Source organism: Sorex fumeus, unplaced genomic scaffold (genome assembly GCF_029834395.1).
Source record: "Sorex fumeus unplaced genomic scaffold, SorFum_2.1 ptg000034l, whole genome shotgun sequence".
NCBI lineage: Eukaryota > Metazoa > Chordata > Mammalia > Eulipotyphla > Soricidae > Sorex > Sorex fumeus.
Genome location: NW_026606091.1, coordinates 33,368,377 through 33,391,429, shown reverse-complemented (window position 1 = coordinate 33,391,429; position 23,053 = coordinate 33,368,377). Strand labels below are relative to the sequence as shown.

Below are 23,053 nucleotides of genomic sequence, written 5' to 3'. Positions count from 1 at the left end.
TAAGAGGACTGAAAGAGAGCCTCAGAGGCTCTGCTCCAGCTCTTGGTTGAGGCTGGGCACCAGACCTCCTGGAAGAATGAGCATTTAGAAGTGAAAAAAAGAAAAACAAATAACCTAAAAAAATCAGCAGTAGGGCTCCAGAGGCATAGAAGTTGATCCTCTTAGTGCCTGAGAAAGGGCACCAGGCTCTAGGTGCCCTGACCCAGGGTAGGGCCATTGGCAGAGGTCTGGGCATACCTGTATCTGAGGTAGGGGGCTCTGATCTCTCGCTGTGCCACAAAGGTAAACAAACTACCTCCAGGTCCCCATTCAGGGGTGACAGTGATGACTAACAAAGGGCCCCAGTGGCTACCAATTGCCCAGATGGCACAGTCCCTGGGATTATGATGTGAAAACCCACATCTAAGTTTTGCGACTCTAGATTTTGATGTGAAAACCCACTCTAACTTTTGCGACCCCAGCCTTTCTGCTTATCGGATGGGACCCCATCCTCTGACTTGCAAGAAGCAGTGGACTAAATCTCTTGCTCAGAACCACTGAACAGTTCAGGAGCAGTTTCCAACCTGAGTGGCATCCGGATAAACACCATAAGAATGAAGCCCTGAATCCCTCTGGAAAGACTGGGTAGGGGCGGGTGCGCTCGGCGAGGGATAGGGACAAGCACGAAACATGGTGAGACCCCACGATCTCTTAATTTTCATATTAAAAGGTAAAGGTAAAAGGTAAAGGCACTCCCGTTGATCGTCGATTTGCTCAAGCGGGCCCAGTAACGTCTCCATTGGAGACTTTGTTGTTACTATGTTTGGCATATCGAATACTCTCGGTAGCTTGTCGGGCTCTCCAAGAGGGGCGGAGGAATTGAACTCGGGTCGGCCATGTTGGCCGCTTGTAAGGCGAACGCCCTACCACTGTGCTATCACTCCATCCCCCTGAGCTTCTCGGCCTTTTGGCTAAGATCAAGTGTAGTATCTGTTCATATTAAAAATTGAAATTTATTTATTTGGATTTATTTTTTAATTGGGTTATTATTTTATGTTTTGAGTTTGCTCCTGCACATATGGATGTGTTGGAGGCTGTGTACCTTTTATTTTAATCCAAGAATTTTCTTTTTATTATTTTTTTATTAGTGAAACCCCATGAGGTACAATTGTAGACTTACAAATTTTTGTGCTTGGGTTTCAGTCACACAATGATCAAGTACCCATTCCTCTACCAGCACCCATCCTGCACCACCACGGGTCCCAGCATCCCTCCTACCCCCCCAACCCCCTTTCCCACCCTGCCTCTTTGGCAGTGCATTCCCCCTTGTTCTCTCTCTCCCCATTTGGGTGCTGTGGTTTGCAATAGAGGCACTGAGTGGTAGTCATGTTTGGTCTATAGTCTACTTTCAGCATGCATCTCCCACCCTGGGAGGATCCTCCCAGCACCCTTGATTTGGTGCCCTCTTCTCTACCTGAGCTTCCTTGGAGACTGTGTAACTTCTTTACTTGCAGAGTACGAGTCTCAATGTTGTTCTGTTTGGGTTATCTCGCCACTCCTAGTGCGCAGCATCCCTGTCATGGGGGCACGTCTGCAATTGCTTTGTGTAGCCGCAGAGCCTCATAGTCCCATAGCCCCATTCCTCAATGGTAAGGGGCAGAGGAGGGGAGAAGGGAGGGGGCAGGAAGGAGGAGGGGGAGAGGAGAAGGGCGGGAAGGAAGAGGGAAGAAAGACAAGGTTGGGGTAAATGAATATGATTTTGATAGGGTAGGTAAAAGATGGAATTACAGGTGAGTAAGAATTCTGTTTAAACATTTCTGACTCCTGGGGGGAACACATCACTTTCAGGCAGGTCACTTCGTGCCCTGGGATGGGTGTCTGCAGCCTCCTTACCTCACGGGCATCACAGTCTGTCTGATCTTCTGCCAACACAATTTGTCTTTGACGGGTTGTTGGCTCAGGTCTGTCTTGGATCTGGGTGTGATTTCCACCTCTAGGTGAAAGGGAGGATGGGGTGTGCATGGGGTGTCTTTAGGAAGTACACTCCCTTCTGGTTCTCACAGAACACTTGGGGTTCCAAGGCGGGTGTAGCCCGTAGGATGGCGGGGATCAAACCCAGATCAGCCACGTGCAAAGCAACAACCTACCACTGTACTATCGCTCCAGCCCTTGAATTTCTTCTTTGACGAAGTTTCTGTTCATTATTCCTCTCTGCATTTGTTTGATGGGGTTGGGAGATATTTTTTTTTAAAGTTCTACCAATGTGCTATATAACTTGGATATTAGCCTTTCATCAGCTAGGTATTGGGTAAATAATTTTTCCCATTCTGTGGGCTATCTTAGTAGCTTAGACGCCATTGCTTTTTTTTTTAAAAAAAAAACGCATTAGAACTGCTTTGTCACCTCTTGATAGATCAACCAGACTCAAGCTTAGCAAGGACATACTTCATTTGAGGGAAACAATGGAAGAAAGGGACTTAGTAGATATATACAGGACACTTCATCCACAAAAAGCTGAATACACATTCTTCTCAAGCATACATGGAACATTCTCCAAGATAGACCATATGCTGAGCCACAAAACATGCCTCCATAAAATTAAGAAGGTAGAGATTGTATCAACAATCTTCTCAGACCATAATGCGCTGAAATTAGAAGTAAATCACACACAAAAACAGAAAACTATATCAAACACCTGGAAATTAAACAGTGCACTATTGAACAATGAGTGGATTAGACAGAAAATCAAAGAGGAAATCAAAAGATTCCTAGAAATGAATGAAAATGAGAACACGAGTTACCAAAACTTATGGGACATAGCAACGGCTGTGTTAAGAGGAAAGTTTATAGCTCTACAAGCATTCCTCAGAAAGGAGGAGCGAGCACACATAAGTAACCTAACCTCACAGCTTAAGAGCTTGGAGAAGGACCAAAAAAAGGAGCACAACCCGAACAGGAGAAAGGAAATAATAAAACTCAGAGCAGAGATTAACGAGATGGAAACACAAAAAAACAATCCGAAAGATCAATGAAACCAAAAGCTGGTTCTTTGAGAAAATTAACAAGATCGATAAGCCTCTAGCAAAACTCACAAAGAAAGGGAGAGAGAAAACCCTAATAAATCGAATCAGAAATGAAAAGGGGGTCATTACAACAGAAACCACAGAAATTCAGAGAATCCTCAGGGAGTACTTTGAGAAGCTTTATGCCACGGAACATCAAAACCTCGAGGAAATGGATAAATTCCTAGACTCCTACAGACTCCCAAGGCTGAACCAAGAAGACCTGGAATACCTGAACAGACCTATCACCGTCAAGGAAATTGAAATGGTAATAAAAAGTCTCCCCCAAGCACAAAAGTCCTGGCCCGGATGGATTCACTAGTGAATTCTTCCAAATCTTTAAAGAGGACTTACTCCCAATGCTCTTTAAGCTTTTCTACGAAATTGGAATATCAAAAACACTTCCGAACAGTTTCTACGAAGCAAATATCACACTGATACCAAAAGCAGACAGAGATACCACAAAGAAAGAGAATTACAGGCCGATATCCCTGATGAACACAGATGCAAAGATCCTCAACAAACTACTAGCAAATAGAATCCAACTACTCATCAAAAAGATCATACACCATGACCAAGTAGGATTCATCCCAGGGATGCAAGGATGGTTTAACATTCGGAAATCAATCAACATAATCCACCATATCAACAAAAGAAAAGATAAAAAGCATATGATCATATCAATAGATGCAGAGAAAGCATTTGATAAGATCCAGCACCGCTTTATGATGAAAACCCTAGCCAAAATGGGTATAGAGGGGACTTTCCTCAACATAATTAAAGCCATCTACCACAAGCCTACAGCAAGCATCATCCTCAATGGGGAAAAACTGAGAGCCTTCCCTCTAAGATCAGGGACGAGACAGGGATGCCCACTCTCTCCACTGCTGTTCAATATAGTACTGGAAGTACTTGCAATAGCGATTAGGCAGGAAAAAGATATTAAGGGCATTCAGGTAGGAAAGGAAGAAATCAAGCTCTCACTATTCGCAGATTATATGATACTCTACTTAGAGAACCCAATAACCTCCACCAAAAAACTCCTAGAAACAATAGACCTGTATAGTAAAGTTGCAGGTTATAAAATCAATACCCAAAAGTCCATGGCTTTCCTATACGCAAACAGTGAGAGAGAAGAAAGCAACATGAAAAAAACAATCCCGTTCACAATTGTGCCCCAGAAAATCAAGTACCTAGGAATCAGCTTAACTAAGGAAGTAAAGGACCTGTACAAAGAAAACTACAAAACGCTACTTCAGGAAATAAAAGAGGACATGAGGAAATGGAAAGATATCCCCTGCTCATGGGTCGGGAGACTTAACATTGTCAAAATGGCAATACTACCGAAAGCATTGTATAAATTCAATGCAATCTCTATAAGGATACCCATGACATTCTTCAAAGAAATGGAGCAAACACTCCTGAAATTTATATGGAACAATAAGCCCCCACGAATAGCTAAAGCAATTCTTGGGAAAAAGAAAATGGGAGGAATCAACCTCCCGAACTTCAAACTCTACTACAAAGCAGTAATAATTAAAACAGCATGGTACTGGAACAAAGGCAGAACTGCAGACCAATGGAAGAGGGCTGAATACACTGACATCTCCCCTCAATCATATGATCATCTAATCTTTGATAAAGGTGCAAGTAATGTGAAGTGGAGTAAGGAAAGCCTGTTTAATAAATTGTGTTGGCATCACTGGACGGCAACATGCAAAAAAGTAGGCTCAGAACTCTGCCTAACACTATGTACAAAAGTAAGATCAAAATGGATTAAAGACCTCAACATCAGAACAGAAACCATAAGGTGCATTGAAGATAACGTTGGCAAATCCCTCCATGACATTGAAGCTAATGGTATCTTCAAAGATGCCACGCCACTGGCCGAGCAAGTGAAAACAGAGATAGATAAATGGGACTATCTTAAACTAAGAAGCTTCTGCACCTCCAAAGAAACAAATACAAAGACAGTCTACAGAATGGGAAAGGATATTCACCGAATACACATCTGACAAGGGGTTGATATCCAGGATATACAAAATACTGGTTAAACTCCACAAGAAGAAAACATTCAACCCCATCCAAAAATGGGGCAATGAAATGAACAGAAACTTTCTCAAAGAAAAAATCCGAACGGCAAAAAAGCACATGAGAAAATGTTCTACATCATTAATCATCAGGGAGATGCAGATCAAAACCACAATGAGATACCATCTCACACCTCAGAGACTGGCCCACATTCAAAAGAACAAAAGCAACTGATGCTGGCGTGGATGTGGCGAGAAAGGGACACTCCTTCACTGTTGGTGGGAATGTCCACTGGTTCAGCCCTTCTGGAAAACAGTATGGATGATGCTCAAAAAATTAGAAATTGAGCTCCCATTTGACCCAGCAATACCACTCCTGAGAATATATCCCAGAGAGGCAAAAATGTATCGTCGAAGTGACATCTGCACTTGTTTGTTCATTGCAGCACTCTTTACAATAGCCAGAAACTGGAAGAAACCTGAATGCCCACGAACAGATGACTGGTTAAAGAAACTTTGGTACATCTACACAATGGAGTACTATGTAGCTGTTAGAAAAGATGAAGTCATGAAATTTACATACAAGTGGTACAATATGGAAAGTATCATGCTAAGTGAAATGAGTCAGAAAGAGAGGTATAGACATAGAAAGATTGCATTCATCTGGGGGATATGAAGTAACAAAGTATGAGATTAATACCCAAGAATAGGTGAGATCAGCACCAGGAGGATTACTCCATAACGTAGAGGCCAGCCGGGTATCCTAGAGGAAAGGGCAGTTCAGATAGAGAAGGGAGCACCAAATAAAGGATGTTTGGAGGATCCTCCCAGGAGGGGAGATGCATGTTGAAAGTAGACTATGGACTGAACATGTTTGCCACTCAATGCCTCTTTTGCAGACCACAACACCCAAAAGGAGAGAGAGAACACAGGGGATTGCCCTGCCACAGAGACAGGGGGATGGGGGGATGGGGGTGGGATGGATATTATCCATGGTGGAGGAAAATGGGCACTGGTGGAGGGATGGGTATCTGATCATTGTATAATTGAAACCAAAGCACAAAAAATTGTAAATCTACAACTGTAAAAAAAAATAAAATAAAAAAAAACACGTCTAGGGAAAAAAAAACGCATTAGATTGGTGTATCTTTGATTTTTCTGTTCTCTTTTCATGCTTCACATTTTATTGAATTTTTTGCAAATTTTTATTTTGTTTTCATAATGTTGTTGACAATAATTTATTACATTTAATATTCAAACACCAATTCCACCACCATCGTACCTTCCCACCACCATATTTTGAATGTTACCACTCCAAATCTTAGAGGTACTCTCCTGGGGTCATTGACATCGTACTCAGGGGCATGCAGATGACAGGCTCTAGACATGGTGAATCCCATGGCAAGGGCCACCCACAATCTAGAAGCAACTGCCAACTGCTGGCAGGACACACCTCGCCCAAGACACATACCCACATGGCCTGGGATGGATCCATTTATTGAAACAAGCTTGGAAATAGGACAGTGACTGTCAGAGAGTGACCCAGCATGCCTCCTTCCTCTCTCTTCTCCTCAATTCATTAGTGCCCAACCAGCCCCCAAAGAGTGTCTAGAACTGGTTTCTCTGATGTTTCTAGCCCCCATTAGCTTCAGGGCTGCCATATGGAGAAACGGGACTGTGTACTGGGGAGGGAGAGCTCCCACCTCAAGCCCTTGTTTGGCTTTTGGAGCTATCATGACTGAGGTTGGAGTGTGGCCCAGTTTAAATTTCTGCTCCCAACATCCCTGGTGCCTAGAGGTAGGAGACATTTTTGTCCCACTGATCCCTGCAGTCTAGTGTTGGGGGACCTTTCTGCCCCTTGATCCCTAGGGTCTAGTGCTGAGGGAAAGTGGATGAGCGGGGAAGAGGGAGGAAGGAGCAGGGTGGGAAGAACTGTATCAGGGCTAGATTAGTTGGAATTGAAGAACACAGGGTACATCATCAGGGTAGAAAAAGTGGATTAATGGTGAACAAGCTTGCCAGCTGAACTCAAGCGGACGAGCTGGATTCTGGTTTTTTGGGGGCAGGTCATTACAGGATCCGGATCTGAGGTCTGCGGCCTCCTGTTCCTCACAGACAGGAACAGGAGGGTCTCTCTGGGTTCTTCACACAATCCATCATCCCGCTCCCCGGGTCTGGACCCCAGACCTTAGTCTCAGACCTTAGTCATCCAGATCCTTAGTCTTCTCACACGCCACCAGCCTGTCCTTCATGACCATCACCTCGAGTTCCATAGAGGTCATGGTCTCACAAACCTCCACTATGTTCACCTCCAACTCCGTGTTCTTCGACACTGGATTCACTATGGGGCACTCCAGGGTCTCAGCCAAGCAAGGAAGGTGGAGGCATCTCAGGGGTCCCGCCTGGCTCCACCTCCCATATATCCCCACCTCCAGATCCCCATCAGGAACTTCTCCCTCCTGGAGACCCACCGCACCACTCACCCTCTTCAGGGTACCCTTGGAATTCCAGCAAGGTCTGGGGCTCAGTTGCTCCTGATTTCAGGACTGAGGACCCCTAAAGATGAAGGCACCAGGTGAGTAGGCAGGTCTAGAGCCGGATGCGCCTTCCTGTCCCTGAGCCCCTGGCCACCCCCTCACCTGGGTTTCCCTCAGCTCCCTGAAGGTGGCCTCCAGCAGGGCCTGCTGCCTTGTTAGTACCTGTTGCAGCTGGTCCATGAGCTCCTTGTGCCTCAGCACCTGCTCAACCTTGAAGCCCACATGAGGGGGTCATTCAGGTGTGGGGTTGCAGCTGTGTGCTGCTTTTGGTACCAGCAGAAGCATTCCAGGCTGCAGGCACTGCACCTTCTGGTCTTGCATGCACATCCCTGTCATGAGACAGGGCCGAAGGCTGTCCAGATCCCACCACAACATTCAGGGCCCAGACATTCACACACAGGGCCAAGGAAAACAGCACATGGGGTAACCTGTCCCCTGCACATTCCTCAGGGGGTCTTTCTCCCAAGACCTAAAAGAGGGGGCCTCCCCATACCTCGACCCAGCAGCCTCCCCGGTACTAAGACCCTCTGTGTGCAGTGAGGGCCAGTCCGCACCCCCAAAACCCCTCTAGCCTCTTCTAGATTTTGATACATTATAGTGGGTGGCGTCCTGGCCTGTCCTTCCTCCCACCACCGCAGGCGGGCTCCTACCCTCACAGTGGGTCTCCCCCGGCACCTTCTGTCAGGGTGGGCCTGACGGGCCTCCCCACCCCCACCCGGACCCTCGGGCCTGGCACCCACTAAGCATTGAGGGCAAGGTGGGGGCTCTTCCCGGTGGGCACTACAGGGGGGTGTAGACGGAACAGGCACCATGGGCATGGGCATGTCATGTCAGGTTCTGATCCATGGGGAGACCCCCACAGGACAGCTCATGCTTCATCAAGAAGCATGAGCCGTTCCCTGGCAGGACCCACCCACCCAATGCCACACACCCACACAGGCTGGGATGCATCCATTTGTAGAAACAATCTTGGAAACAGGACAGTGGCTGTCAGGGAGACTGATTCAGCCCTCTCCCCTCTCTCTCCTCTGCCACCAATTCATGATCCCCGAAACTGTCCCAGGTAGTGCCTAGAACTCAGTTGCTGACTGTTCCAGCCTCCATCCTTTTCAGGACTTCCTTTCCCAGAATAGAAAAAGTGCAATGGAGGAGGGGGAGCTCTCGGCTCAGACTTTTGCTTGGTCTGTAGCCCATGAACCGAAGGTTTTTGTGTTGCCTCGTTTTCCCTGGGCCAGGACGGGTAGATGGTTGTAGCCAAGTGCCGTTTTGAAAATCGGATGGTCTGAATGAGTGTTTCCTCTAAGCACTGAGATCCTTCCAAGTACTGCTTCATTGACCTTCATGGCATGTGTACATACCTGAGAGGTTTCGGGCTTGTCGGGATCTCTATTTGCTCCAGCCTTTGTGATCAGGAGACCCTGTGGTGCCAGGGAACGTTCTCGACCTCATGCATCCCAAGCCTGTACTGAGTCTCCTGAGACTTCTTTCTGGCCTTCTGGACAGAATTTTAACTCAAAAAGTGGAAAATGCCCTGGACCGTGCAAGGACAGCCCACAAACCGGAAATATCTCAACATTTAGGTAGAAAAGCGGGGGTGAGCAGGCATTCTCCACTCCTCTCTCCTGGGGTATCATCTAAGGTGGGGGAGTGGGGAGGTGGTCATTTCTTATTGCTACTCTTTGGACTATTTCTATGGGGGTGAGTATTTCTGCTCCTGGGACTCCTTATTGTGTAGTGTTGGAGAACATATCTCCTATCTGAGCTCTGTTCTCTGTTGTGGGACATTTCTCCCCCCAGAGCTAGTGTGTATAGTATTGGAAAACAATTTTCCCCAACATCCCTAGTGTTTTTTTCTGGAGGAAATTTCAGCTCTGCTCATCCCTGGTGCCGAGTAATTGTGAACATTTCTGTCCTCGGAACCCTGCTCTCTATAGTTAGGGGTAACCTCTGCACTGCATGTCACTGGTGCCTACTGCTTGGGGCCTGTTTTTGCCTCCCTGACCACTAGTGTCTATTATTGGGGGACATTTCTGCCCCCCACATCCCCGGTGCCCAGTGTTGGGGGACATTTCTGCCTCCAGATGCACAGTCTTCCCCACACCGCCAGCTTGTCCTTCTTGACTGTTACCACCTCTAGTTCCTCGGGCTTTATGATCTCCACTGTGTTCGCCTCCACTTCAGTGCCCTTAGATTGACTGAAAATGGATAGACTGAGGATCAGCCCCAGGCTCTCAGCCAACCAAGGGAGGTGGATGGCTCGGGGGCAGAGTCCGCCTGGTTCTGCCCCCCGGGTATCCTGCCTCCTGACCCCCATTGGGGGCTTCTCCCTCTTAAGGACCCTGACACTCACATTTTCAGGACACCTTTGTGTCAAAGCAGCAGCCAAGTCCTGGCCTGAGTCAGGCCACTGTGGACTGTCCAAGTGGACTGTCACTGCTCAGGCAGAGTCACCAGTGGAGGGCCAGTACTGTCACCCCCTTCCCCTCCCTCACCCCTCCACCTAACAGGGAAATCCCTCTTATGTCCACTAAGAACTTGAGCAATCTGTCCTTAGGGCACTGGGAAAAGGCTGGCCCTGTCTGCTTGCAGTACTTTTCTTTGGGTGTTGGCATCACACCCAGACATGCTCAGGCTTTATTCCTGACTTAGCTCAGGGACCATACCTAGTGGAACTAGAGGGGCCCATTGATCCAACGTCAGCAGTGTGCAAGAAGATCACTTTATCTGCTGGACTAATGCCTGCTCAAAGCAGTACTTTTCTTTCAGCTGCTTCCAAACCTAACTCTCCTTCCTGTAGAGTTGGGCTCCCTTAAAGATGCCTCACTCCCCCTTCTGTACGGCACAGTGCCCAGGGAGACAGCCCCGTGGAACCCGAGGCTTCCACTCCCGAGCACTTTCAGACTTTTCAAGAATGGGCCCCAGGGATATTGCTGGGGTTAAAGTGCTTGCCATGATGTGGCCCAACCCTGTTCAAGTCCTGTTACTAGGATCTCCTGAGCCCTGCTGAAGAGGAGAGGGGACCTCTGCCCACATTTCCCGCAAGCTAACTTCAGACAGACTACCCTGGAGAGCAGGAGCTGCCATGAGGCACAGGGTCTGGGAGAGATGAGACAGCACGGAAATCACCTGAGATGTCCCAGAGGTGGTCTGTAACACTGTTCAACTTAGAAAGCTTGGAAAATCCCCCAAATTTTCCTACGTTATTGATATGCTCCAGATCCTTCTTTGCACCCAGAAAGCTTGGTTATTTCTTGTTCCATACTTCCTGTCAGCTGCTTGCTAATACCCCGTCGCCCATCAGATCTGCTGTAAAACTGATCTCTTGCCTTGTGCAGTGTTCAGACTTTGGAGCTGTTCATTCCATTAGCACTGTTATCTCATCATGTTCTCCCTCATTCCAAAATGTGCCCTTTTTTCCTTTATGGGTCACACCCAGCGATGCCCAGGGGTTACTCCTGGCTGATGCACTCAGGAATTACTCCTGGTGGTGCTCAGGGAACCATATGGGACTCTGGGAATCAAATCCAGGTCAGCCGTGTGCAAGGCAAACACCCTACTCACTGTGCTATCACTCCCGTCCCTGCTGCTTGGTTTTTAGTTAGCTTTAGGCAGAAATTTTGGCAAAGTTCGTATGAGTTCATAGTCGTTGAAAACTCAAAGTTATATTAGTGCTGCAATTCTCATTTGTGAAACAACAAAACTCACTACCAAGCAGGGGAGAAAGCAGCAAGACAAGACCAAAAGTAAAAAGAGCGACACTCAAGCAGTGGCACCAGGGGTACAGGAGGAGTTGGCAGAGAGCATGGCAGCTGGGTGGCACTGCCACTCGTACAGTGGAGATAGCTCTACCCCAGTGGAGTGGTTAAGGCCAGACCCCAGTATCTCTAGTGTGCCCTTGGTCTAGAGGAGGCGAGAACAGGCAGGGAAGACAAGGGCCAGGCAGAAAGAAGGGAGCCAGAGCAGGAGCAGGGGTCAGGGTTGGAGGATGAGGAGGGGCAGAGGGCAGGCCCCAGATCATTGCCCCAGAGAGCCATGACATGCTGCAGGAGATAACAAAGAGCCAATATGACACCAGACCAGCTGTGACCCTCTGTGAATGGGAGTGGCAGACATTCAAAGTTGGGTAGCTTCCAGAAATGTCTACCGACACCAGGACCACTTGGACAGTCTGACAGAGTCACAGGGAGTCTCCAGGCAGGCAGGGAAGGCAGGGTATCTTTGTACCTACATTCCCAAGAAAAGCCTCGTGGAAACGGTCGCCCTATGACCCCCAAGACAGGGCAACATAGGAAGCAGATCTCGATGAAGGTATCGGAGGTGCAGCCCTTCCCTGCTTTTGCTGGGCCCGAGAATCCATGGTCTCAGCAGATTCTGGGGGTTCCACATGGGAAACAAGGTTCTCCCTGTTCCCAACTTTAGTATCTTATTGGCATTAGGTCTCCTGACAGAGCTAGAAGAGCAAATAAATGTCCACCTTGACACTGTGGATTCCCCCTTTGGAAAATACCCTCTCCAGGCGCCCTCTAATGGCAGTATCATGACCCTCTCCTGGTAAACTCATGCTAGGAGTGAGCCTCCAAAGACAGCCGCAATATCTGGTAGCCCATGAGGTGTGGCTAGGTATAGGGAAAGATACTGCGCAGGTCTGGGAGGCAGGAATAGTGGTGGGATGCAGCTCAACTGGGAGCAACCCATTGGCCTCAGTTGAGAAGTCATGACCAGCGCCGAGTCAGTGTGGTCGCTCCTGCTGGTCACCTTGTGGTACCCAGCCCTTCCACTCTCTTGAGTCTGTTTTGCTCTAGTGCCCAATGATTGACCGGCCTGAACCTCAAAAGATGTGTTTCTTCCTTTGCAAATTGTTCCAGGAAGCAGACCCCTGTTTGCCTTTGGGCCAAAGGATCCAGAGACAGGAGGAAACCTCAGTCACTGTGGACCCGTTGCCCAAGGATTCAAAAACTCGGCCACCTTCTTCAGGAAGACCCTGGCTCTGGAATTAAGAAAATCCTTGTTGGAGCCCTGGAATGGACCATCCTGCAGTCTGTAGATGATAAGGTCCTTGTGTCAGAAGCCTAAGAGGACTGAAAGAGAGCCTCAGAGGCTCTGCTCCAGCTCTTGGTTGAGACTGGGCACCAGACCTCCTGGAAGAATGAGCATTTAGAAGTGAGAAAAAGAAAAACAAATAACCTAAAGAAATCAGCAGTAGGGCTCCAGAGGCTAACAGGTTGATCCTCTTTGTGCATGTGAAAGGGCATCAGGTTCTAGGTGCCCTGACCCAGAGTAGGGCCATTGGCATAGTTCTGGGCATACCTGTCTCTGAGACAGGGGGCTCAGATCTCTCGCTGTGCCACAGAGGTAAACAAACTATCTACCTCCAGGTCCCCATTCAGGGGTGACACTCATGACTAACAAAGGGCCCCAGTGGCTACCGATTGCCCAGATGGCACAGTCCCTGGGATTATGATGTGATAACCCACATCTAACTTTTGCGACTCTAGATTTTGATGTGAAAACCCACTCTAACTTTCGCGACCCCAGCCTTTTTGCTAATCCGATGGGACCCCATCCTCTGACTTGCAAGAAGCAGTGGATGAAATCTCTTGCTCAGAACCACTGAACAGTTCAGGAGCAGTATCCAACTTGAGTGGCATCCAGGTAAAGACCATAAGAAAGAAGCCCTGAATCCCTCTGGAAAGGCTGGAGGGGGGTGCGCTCGCAGAGGGATACGGACAAGCGTGAAACATGGTGAGACCCCATGATCCCTTAATTTTCATATTAAAAATTGAAATTTATTTCTTTGGATATATTTTTTGATTGGGTTTTTATTTTATATTTTGAGTTTGTTCCTGCACATATGGATGTGTTGGAGGCTGTGTACCTTTTTTTTTTTAATCCAAGAATTTTCTTTTTATTTTTTTATTAGTGAAACACCATGAGGTGCAATTGTAGATTTTTGTGCCATGGTTTCAGTCACACAATGATCAAGTACCCATTCCTCTACCAGCAGCCATCCTCGACCACCACGGGTCCCAGCATCCCTCCCACCCCCCAACCCCCTTCCCACCCTGCCTCTTTGGCAGTGCATTCCCCCATTTTCTCTCTCTCTCTCTCCATTTGGGTGCTGTGGTTTGCAAGAGAGGCACTGAGTGGTAGTCATGTTTGGTCTATAGTCTACTTTCAGCATGCATTTCCCACCCTGGGAGGATCCACCCAACACCCTTTATTTGTTGCCCTCTTCTCTAGCTGAGTTTCCTTGGAGACTGTGTAACTTGTTTACATGCAGAGTGAGTCTCAATGTTGTTCTGTTTGGGTCAACTCGCCACTCCTAGTACGCAGCATCCCTGCCATGGGGGCACGTCTGCAATTGCTTTGTGTAGCCCCATAGCCTCATAGCCCCATAGCCCATTCCTCAATGGGAAGGGGCAGAGGAGGGGAGAAGGGAGGGGGCAGGAAGGAGGAGGGGGAGAGGAGCAGGGCGGGAAGGAAGAGGGAAGAAAGACAAGGTTGGGGTAGATGAATATGATTTTGACAGGGTAGGTAAATGACAGAATTACAGGTGAGTAAAAATTCTGTTGAACCATTTCTGACTCCTGGGGGGAACACATCACTTTCAGGCAGGTCACTTTGTGCCCTGGGCTGGGTGTCTGCAGCCTCCTTACCTCACAGGCATCACAGTCTGTCTGATCTTCTGCCAACACAATTTGTCTTTGACGGGTTGTTGGCTCAGGTCTGTCTTGGATCTGGGTGTGATTTCCACCTCTAGGTGAGAGGGAGGATGGGGTGTGCATGGGGTGTCTTTAGGAAGGACACTCCCTTCTGGTTCTCACAGAACACTTGGGGTTCCAAGGCGGGTGTAGCCCGTAGGATGGCGGGGATCAAACCCAGATCAGCCACGTGCAAAGCAACAACCTACCACTGTAGTATCGCTCCAGCCCTTGAATTTCTTCTTGGAGGAAGTTTCTGTTCATTATTCCTCTCTGCATTTGTTTGATGGGGTTGGGAGATATTTTTTTTTGTAAAGTTCTACCAATGTGCTATATAACTTGGATATTAACATTTTATCAGCTAGGTATTGGGTAAATAATTTTTCCCATTCTGTGGGTTATCTTTATAGCTTAGACGCCACTGCTTTTTTTATTAAAAAAAAGTATTAGATTGGTGTATCTTTGATTTTTCTGTTCTCTTTTCATGCTTTAAATTTTGCTGACATTTTTGCAAATTTTTATTTTGTTTTTATAGAGTTGTTTACAATAATTTATTACATTTAATATTCAAACACCAATTCCACCACCATCGTACCTTCCCACCACCATATTTTGAATGTTACCACTCCAAATCTTAGAGGTACTCTCCTGGGGTCATTAACATCGTACTCAGGGGCATGCAGATGACAGGCTCTAGACATGGTGAATCTCATGGCAAGGGCCACCCACAATCTAGAAGCAACTGCCAACTGCTGGCAGGACACACCTCGCCCAAGACACATACCCACATGGCCTGGGATGGATCCATTTATTGAAACAAGCTTGGAAATAGGACAGTGACTGTCAGAGAGTGACCCAGCATGCCTCCTTCCTCTCTCTTCTCCTCAATTCATTAGTGCCCAACCAGCCCCCAAAGAGTGTCTAGAACTGGTTGCTCTGATGTTTCCAGCCCCCATTAGCTTCAGGGCTGCCATATGGAGAAACGGGACTGTGTACTGGGGAGGGAGAGCTCCCACCTCAAGCCCTTGTTTGGCTTTTGGAGCTATCATGACTGAGATTGGAGTGTGGCCCAGTTTAAATTTCTGCTCCCAACATCCCTGGTGCCTAGAGGTAGGAGACATTTTTGTCCCACTGATCCCTGCGGTCTAGTGTTGGGGGACCTTTCTGCCCCCTTTATCCCTAGGGTCTAGTGCTGAGGGAAAGTGGAAGAGTGGGGAGGAGGGAGGAAGGAGGAGGGTGGGAAGAACTGTATCAGGGCTAGATTAGTTGGAATTGAAGAACACAGGGTACATCATCAGGGTAGAAAATGTGGATTAATGGTGAACAAGCTTGCCAGCTGAAATCGAGCGGAAGAGCTGGATTCTGGTTATTTGGGGACAGGTCATTACAGGATCCAGATCTGAGGTCTGCGGCCTCCTGTTCCTCACAGACAGGAACAGGAGGGTCTCTCTGGGTTCTTCACACAATCCATCATCCCGCTCCCCAGGTCTGGACACCAGACCTTAGTCTCAAACCTTAGTCATCCAGATACTTAGACTTCTCCCATGCCACCAGCCTGTCCTTCGTGACCATCACCTCGAGTTCCATAGAGGTCATGGTCTCACAAACCTCCACTATGTTCACCTCCAACTCCGTGTTCTTCGACACTGGATTGACTAGGGGGCACTCCAGGGTCTCAGCCAAGCAAGGAAAGTGGAGGCATCTCAGGGGTCCCGCCTGACTACACCTCCCATATAGCCCCAACTCCAGATCCCCATCAGGCACTTCTCCCTCCTGGAGACCGACCCCACTACTCACCCTCTTCAGGGTACCCTTGGGATTCCAGCAAGGCCTGGGGCTCAGTTGCTCCTGATTTCAGGACTGAGGATCCCCTAAAGATGAAGGCACCAGGTGAGTAGGCAGGTCTAGGGCCTGATGCACCTTCCTGTCCCTGAGCCCCTGCCCATCCCCTCACCTGGGTTTCCCTCAGCTCCCTGAAGGTGGCCTCCAGCAGGGCCTGCTGCCTTGTTAGCACCTGCTGCAGCTGGTCCATGAGCTCCTTGTGCCTCAGCACCTGCTCAACCTTGGAGCCCATGTGAGTGGGCCATTCAGGTGTGGGGTTGCAGCTGTGTGCTGCTTTTGGTACCAGCAGAAGCATTCTAGGCTGCAGGCACCCCTACCTCGACCCGGCAGCTTCCCCGCTACTAGGACCCTCTGTGTGTAGTGAGGGCCAGTCCACACACCCACAACCCCTCTAGCCTGTTTTAGATTTTGTTATATTATAGTGGGTGTCGTCCTGGCCTGTCCTTCCTCCCACCACCGCAGGCGGGCTCCTACCCTCACAGTGGGTCTCCCCCGGCCCCTTCTGTCATTTCTCCATATCCACCTTGTCCTGATTCACTCCCCTTGCAGCTGATCCGGAGCTGACTCTGCAGTAGCACCTGCTCCTCCTCCTGCTCATTCTGAGAGACCGACACTGGTCAGAGGCCACGTCCTACTGCAGGAAGCCGAGATCCCAGTCCTGTTGCTGCCGCAGACACTCACCTGTTTGTCCTGCAGTCCCACCTGTGGGCACAACGCTGGGAGTGAGGACAGGCAGCCAGGGCATCCTGCTCTGGGTCGAGGGATGTGGAGGTCAAGCACCGACTCCCAGGCCCAAGGCTGGCAGCGCCTGGGCAATCTGTCCCCTGCACAGGCCCCCATGGTCTTGCTCCAGCGGCCTAAGAGATGAGACCTCCCTTGACTGGGGACCCTGTCTCCTGTCCTGTGCTCAGGGATCACCCCTAATGGTGCTCAAGGTTCCATAGGAGGTGCCAGGAATCAATCCAGGATAGAATTATGCAAAGCAGACACCTTACCACCTGTTCTAGCTTTTGATATATTACATTTCCTTGTTTATTTGCTTCTTTGGTTTTGGAACCACAGCAGGGATCAGTCCCAGCCATGCTCAAAGGACTCTATGGGATGCCACAGATTGAAGTCAGATAGCCCAAGTGCCCTTCCCGCTCTACTATCTCCCAACCTCTTTGATCTTTGTCAAAATACAAATTTTAACTTTCCATTGATTTTGCTATATTGCATCCCAAAAGGAATACCAGTTTACAATGGGGCGTGTGAAATTCCCAAATGCTCCAGTGAGTCCCACTGCAATCAGAACCGCCCGTCCCACGCTTCCCTCTCCTCTTTTTGCTGTACTTGGACATTTATGGAGGGACATACCCAGTGTTGCTCAGGCCTCACTCCTGGCTCTGTACTCAGGGACGACTCCTGCTGGGGCTTCGGGATCATATGCGGTGCCCGGGGTCACATCTGAATTGGCTGTCCACAAGGCAAATGCCCTACCCTCTGGACTACCTTTCCAATCCTGCAAGATAGTTTTCTTGAAAGAAACTTACACAGTAAGATGTGAAGGGAGGACGTGTTCAAAACAGAATGTGAGCTGAAAGAGCTGACCACTCCCCCTAACTTCTAATGGCCAGTAACTGCCTGTACCTTTCAATCACAAACTGCCACTAGGGAAGTTCCCTTGGACCTGTCCCCCACCCCAATCTCTGTACCCTGAGAGGCCTCTGCAGGTTCCCTGCAGCATTTTCCCACTTCCATATCTAATGCAAATGAAATTTGTTTGCCATTTATAAATGCCCATACAGAGTTTCCCCTTAAAGTCAATGAAATAATCATTTTTAAAAAAGAAATTAAGTAATGACATGTTGAATGGTGCTCAAAGCAGGACACATTTGAACCACTGATCTACCTGTCATGGACTCTTTCCAAACTCAAGTCTAGCATCACATCTCCCCAATTCTATAACGATCCCTGCGCCTCAGCTGAGCTCTGGACATTACCTCAGAAAATGTACTACACATCTAATTCTATAAATCCAAATATAAGCCATTCTCCTATTAAACTTTTTTTTCATTGAATGGATCTGAGATAGACCCTTACAAAGCTGTTCATGATTAGGCTTCAGTCATCATTGTTCACCCATCCCTCCACCAGTGTACATTTCCCACCTCCAATGTTTCCAGTCTCCCTCCCAACACCCGCCCACCCACCTCTCCACCCAGGCCAGCCTTTTTTAAAAAATTTTTATTAGTGAAACACCATAAGGTACAGTTATACACTTACAAATTTTTGTGTTTGGATTTCAGTTATACAATGATCGAGACCGATCCCTCCACTAGTGCCCATTCTCCACCACCACGGATCCCAGTATCCTTCCCAACCCCCATTCCCCCCATCCCACTCTGGCTCTGTGGCAGGGCATTCCCTTTTGTTCTCTCTCTCCTTTTGGGTGCTGTGGTTTGCAAAAGAGGCATTGAGTGGCATTCATGTTTGGTCTATAGTCTACTTTCAGCATGCTTCTCCCATCTAGGCAGGACCCTCCCAACACCCTTTACTTGGTGCTCCCTTCCCTATCTGAGCTGCCTTTTCCCCCAGCATGTGTGGCTGACCTCCAAGCCATGGAGCAAACCTCCTGGTACTTATCGCGACTATTCTTGGTTGTTAGTCTCCTATTTTGTTACTTTATATTCTACAGATGAATGCAGTCTTTCTATGTCTGTCCCTCTCTTTCCGACTCATTTCACTTAGCATGGTACTTTCCATGTAGTACCACTTGTATGTAAATTTCATGAATTCATCCTTTCTAACAGCTGCTTAGTATTCCATTGTGTAGATGTACCAAAGTTTCTTTAACTGTTGCCTACTGACCAAGTAAAAGAATGCTTGATTTTTCATTCCCCCTTTGTCCTGCTCAAAGCTGGGCAACTTCCCAGGTTTCCGGGCTTTCAGGGATTCCCCACAAAAACCCAAGCAAGGCTGCTATCAATGCGGACAGCCAGGCCATTTCAAAAAGGAATGTCCCAACAACCCCTTGAGGAAGAAGGGGGGATCACCCGGGCTACGTCCCAGATGCAAGAGAGGCAATCACTGGGCAGCTGAGTGTCGCTCCCGACCGAATAGCTTAGGCAATCCACTGCCGCAGGGAAACGGCGGGAGGGGCCTGCCTCGGGCCCTGCAAGCCTTCAGGCAGGAGGCCTATCAGACATCTGGTCAAAGTATCAGCCCGCTCCAGATAGCTTCCCTCCCTCTGTCAGGGGCTCCTCAATTCCCAGCTCAGGTCTAGACCTTTATGCCTCTGTCCGGGCGGTACTAACACCACCTATGGGAATTGAAAGTTTGGAGACGGGGGTCTATGGCCCCCTACCGCCCGGAACCACTGGCCTCATTCTAGGGTCAGAAAAGGCTCTCCTGCAAGGATTGCAGATATACCCAGGATCTATCACAGAGAGCTACATAGGACAAATTCATGTCTTGGCAGATTCCCCCCGTGGCATTGTGACGATAGAAAAGGGACAGCTGATTGCACGCCTGCTCCTCCTCCCGACGTGGCAAGGCCCCACCTCGACGCTCTCGGTCCAGGGTCAGACAAACGAAGACTGCTCAGATAATCCAGCCCAAATATTTTGGATTGCCCATATGGCTTCCAGACCACGCTATGCGCTAAGAATCAACTCAAAGGAATTCTCTGGGCTATTATATACTGGGGCGGATGTCTCAGTCATATCCAGTAAATATTGGCCTGCCAACTGGCCTGCCACAATGGCTACAGCCGTTTTGCAAGGACTTGGCCAAGTCCGACCCAGACGTAGCGCCCAAGTATTGACCTGGGAGGACGCCGAGGGCCATAAGGGCCAGTTCCAGCCTTATATTGTCCCAGACCTCCCCACCAATCTTTGGGGACAAGATATACTCTCAGCTATGGGCACGGTTCTGGTTACATCACCCAGTCGCTCGCAGATATCGCCAGTTTCCTTTAAGACCATAGCCCATATCACTAGTGACTGCCCATCCTCCGGGCAGGAAAATCCCGTGACTTTAATGCCCATTGAGGAACTGGAAGAAACTAGCCCTTTTTAATCGGGGCCACTGTCCAGCGGCCTCCCACCCCATTTACCTGGAAATCAGATGATCCAGTCTGGGTGGAGCAGTGGCCCCTGCCTAAAGAGAAATTACAGGCTGCACATACCCTAGTGCCCGAGCAATTAGAAAAGGGGCACATTACCCCATCCACATCTCCCTGGAATACCCCAATCTTTGTTATAAGGAAAAGGACAGGCGGGTGGAGATTATTGCAAGATCTCAGAGCAGTCAATGCCACCATGCATCCAATGGGGGCCCTGCAGCCAGGGCTCCCCCATCCCTCCGCTATACCAAAGTCCTGGTAATTGTTAGTGATAGATCTTAAAGATTGTTTTTTCAATATTCCATTAGCTCCTAAAGATTGTCAAAGATTTGCCTTCTCTCTACCTTCCCCCAATTTTCAGGAGCCCTATCAGCGCTAGCAATGGGTAGTCCTTCCCCAGGGCATGACTAATAGTCCCACTATGTGTCAGATATATGTTTCAGCGGTTTTAGCGCCAGTCCGGGCTCGTTTCCCCAGTGCACTTTTGATTCATTATATGGATGGCATCTTAGCCGCCTGCCCCACCAAAGACCTGTTACTTCAACTCTATGATCATGTCCGGGTCGCCCTGGAATCAGCAGGCCTTGTAATCTCCCCGGACAAGGTACAGCTCTCCCACCCATACAGATATTTAGGATACACCATTAACAAGGTGGGAATAGTGCCTCAAAAAATACAGTTTGCCACCTCCCATTTAAAGACTCTACACCAATGGCAACAGTTTTTGGGAGAACTCCAATGGCTCCGACCATCCTTCTCCCTGCCCACGGGAGAGCTCAAACCTCTTTTTGAACTATTGAAGGGGGATTCTGACCCCTCCTCACCTTGTCAATTGACCCCAGAGGCACAATTGGCTCTTAGAAAAGCAGAACATGCCTTAGAAGAAATGCAAATACACCATATTGATTACAATCTACCACTACAATTTATAGTGCTTGCTTCAGAGTTTGCCCCAACTGGAGTTTTCTGGCAGATTGGTCCATTATACTGGGTCCACCTCTCAGCTTCCCCCACCCGAACGGTGATTCCCTATCCCACCTTAGTTTCTCAATTACTCTGGAAGGCTAGAACCATAGGGTGTGCACTCTTTGCTAAGGATATGGACATATTGGTCGTTCCCTATTCCAAAGACATGATTAATAATCTGATGCAATATGATGATTCCTGGTGCCTTTTTGTCTGCTCCTTTAAAGGCCAAATTACACAGGCATATCCCAAACATAAACTCCTGCAAAGCTTCAGGATTTGCCCTATTATCTTCCCTCGAATCATAAAGACCACCCCCCTTCCGGGTGCACGGACCCTCTTTACTGATGGCTCTAAGAGCGGTCGAGCTTTAGTGGTTGATGGGCAGGATGTTCACGCCATACAGCTTGCTGAGACCTCGGCACAATTTGCAGAAGTATCTGCTGTATTATTGGCCTTGCAGACATTCCCTAATGAGCCCCTCAGTCATATTAGAGGACACTCTGGCCTCCCGGGACCTCTTGCAGAAGGCAATGAACGAGCAGATAAAGCTACCCGCTTAATAATGACATCCCTAGAATGTGATAAGGCCATGCAGCTACATAAAAAATTCCACCTTAGTTCCCAGTCTCTTCGTTTTCATACGGGTTGTTCCAAAGCTGAGGCTCTCTCCATAACCACTGTCTGTCCCGCTTGCGCTCCTTATATACATTCCCCATCCCTGGGAGTCAATCCTAGAGGACTGAGAGCAAATGATATTTGGCAAATGGATGTGACCCACACTAACTCATTGGGTAACCGGCATTATCTCCATGTCTCGATAGACACACACTCGGGCATGATTTTTGCCTCACTGCATGCCGGGGAAAAAACGAAACATGTTATAGATCACCTTACTGCTGCTTTCTCATATATGGGAAATCCCAGGCAAATTAAAACTGACAATGGACTGGCCTATACAAGCCGTGCTTTTCATTCCTTTTGTGAAACCTGGGATATTACACATACAACAGGCATTCCCTATAACCCCCAAGGACAGGCTATCATAGAGCGAGCGCACTGACATCTCAAAACTTACATTTCTAAAACAAAAGAGGGTGAGATCTACCAAGGCTGTCAAGGGCCACAAGCGCTCCTATCCGCAACCTTATTCATTTTAAATTTTTTGCTCCTCGATGATTCAGGCCGCAGTGCAGCCCAACGTCACTTTGCTACTCCGGCTCCCCTTAAAGCAATGGTGAAATGGAAGGATCTGTCCTCAGGAACCTGGCAACCAACGGCAGCAATCCTTGCCAGAGTCAGAGGCGCAGTCTGTGTATATCCAACTAATACAGAAAAACCCATTTGGGTGCCGGAATGCCTGGTCAGGCCAATACACGAGCCCCCCGATCATTTGTCCCCCACAGCTGGGAAAAATAATGAAACTCACCTCCAGGGTACTTAGCCCTGAGACGAATTTCCTTCTCTTTTTTCCACAGGAACAAAATGACCACAACGACGCTTGTGGCCTGGACCCTCGCTATATTATTAATGAAGGACCCTACCGAAACTCATGCCAATCGACACCAACCATTCAAGCAGACCTGGGTCATAAGGAGTGGAGAGGACTATGAGGTTTGGAGTACCACAAGTGCCCCTCTTTTCTGAGCCATGCTCCATTCTGGTCAAGCCACACTGGGTCCTGCCTGGTTTGGCAGCACCCCTTAATCAGTGCTTCCCTGACTTATATTTTTCCCTGGAAGACGCCTACCCCTTTCAGGATGGTTTTGAAAGGCCCCCGGCCAGAGCCTCTATGAGACGCAATGGCTTTTTCACCTGCCCCGGGTTCCGG

General features: G+C 48.4%; 1 pseudogene; it reads left to right on the top strand.

Annotated features, from left to right (window-relative positions):
• The first annotated feature begins 930 nt into the window (after positions 1-930).
• LOC130026771 (uncharacterized) lies at positions 931-1,011 on the top strand (annotated as a pseudogene).
• Positions 1,012-23,053: the final 22,042 nt, after the last annotated feature.